The 1,864-nt window shown below is 37.2% G+C and overlaps 1 protein-coding gene across 1 annotated transcript in view; it reads right to left on the bottom strand.

Annotated features, from left to right (window-relative positions):
* NPFFR2 (neuropeptide FF receptor 2) overlaps positions 1 to 1,864 on the bottom strand; it is a 12,036-nt gene that overhangs the window by 2,649 nt on the left and 7,523 nt on the right. The window lies entirely within an intron of this gene.

Raw genomic sequence — 1,864 nt, 5'->3', positions numbered from 1 at the left:
TAGACTAATTTTTCAGGCTGAGACAAAATCTCTCTCTTTGGAGAGATTGATTTGAAGGCCCAATTATTTTAATACCCATGGAAATTGACTGATCATAAACAGAAACAAATTTGGTCTTAGAAATATTATGCACTTGATAAAATTCCTCCATCAACACATGGAAAAAAATTCAAATTACTGTGAACGATGGAGGAAAAGAATAACTGAACTGGTAAAACAATATCAAAAGACCTATGAAAGGATGTGTCAGTATTAATATGCTTTGTAGAGGAAATCCAATTGCAATTAAATATTGCAAACTATATTATAGGAGAAATAATGAAAATATATCTGAGAAATATGTGGTGAGGAGATATTCATGAAAGTAAGAGGATGGACTGGAAAGTAAATGGTAAGACACAGGTCTGCATTCCGTTATTCCCCATTACCATGTGAACTGGGTTGGATAATGTCCCCAGCAAAATTCATGTGCACCTGGACCCTGTGAATGTGACCTTATTTAGAATTAAGATCTTTGCAGATGTATTGAGATGTAAATGAAGACGAGGTCATATTGGGTTAGGGTTGGGCCTAAAACCAATTACTGATGTTCTTACAAGGGGAGACATAGAGACATATAAATAGAAATCCTTATGAGGGTGAAAACAGGTTGGCATTATGTTGTCACAAACTAAGAAATACCCAGCACTTCCACCAGTCACCAGAAGATAGAATGGAGGCATGGAACAGATTCTCCTTCAAAGCATGCGGGAGGAACCCACCTTGCCAACAACTTTATTTCAGATCTCTAGCCTCTACAACCGTGAGATGTTAAATTTCTGTTGTTTTAAGCCACCTAGTGTGGAATACTTTGAAACTAATATACCAGGAGACACCCCAAGGGAAAATGAAGGTGAATCTGTCAAATCTCCTTGTATATATAGTAATGACAGACATCGTGTCAAATTAATGTATTTGCAACTGAGAAGGGTCCTTAATTACAGAATGCTTTAGCAGGATGTGCCTAGTTGTTTAGGATTACTTAGGGATAACAAACCTAATCTCTATGGATTTATGGGGCATGGATCTCTGGAAAATATAGTCTGTGTAACTCTCTGAGTATAAAATGGAGATGTTTCATGACTTAAGTATTGCCCTCTACGTAAGTGATGTGGTCAGCCATATCACTTAAAGATCTCCTGTACTAATCTGGGGCACAGCATGTTTGAATGTACAATGAAGTCCCTGAACATTGCAATCTTAGCCCCTGTCCTCTCCTGCTTTCCCTGGACCTCATGATTACTTGCATCCTTGAAACTATTAGTAAAAACTTAACACTAGGGAAGATCTCAGATTCGTGGGACATCTGGCTTGACAATCCAATCTTTTGTGTTATTTCAGATCATGTCTTAAAAATTACCTAGCTAAAACTCATTTGGTTTATAAATGAACAGAAGCAACAAGATTCTTTTGTGCTCCATTAGAATTTTAATCTCTTGATGCATTATTTGTTGTGGCACATGAGTAAATTTATTTCTTATGAACAACTACCTCTGATTGCCGTTTTAAGTCCAATTTGGTCATCTCAGGGATGCCAGTGACCTATTTGCCACGAGGTGTAAACGTTTCAAGTTCAAGTTTATTACCTGCACTCTGTAAATTGGCATGTAGACTCTAAATCCAAATTATTGCTCCTGGTACTTGGCTCCTCTGTTTCCTACTGAGGATCCCCTGGAGATTTCTCCCTCCATACTTGTACTTGTCGTTCCGATGGTGCCCATCCTACAATTTTGTCTGGATATTTTCATCTCTTTTCTATAAATTTCATTTTGTAGCCTTATAGATCATTTTGACAATTCTCCAAACATGTTTATTGAGAGAACAA

This window comes from Propithecus coquereli, unplaced genomic scaffold (genome assembly GCF_000956105.1).
Source record: "Propithecus coquereli isolate 6110/MARCELLA unplaced genomic scaffold, Pcoq_1.0 Scaffold64, whole genome shotgun sequence".
Taxonomy (NCBI): Eukaryota; Metazoa; Chordata; class Mammalia; order Primates; family Indriidae; genus Propithecus; species Propithecus coquereli.
This window is presented reverse-complemented; position numbering and strand designations above follow the sequence as displayed.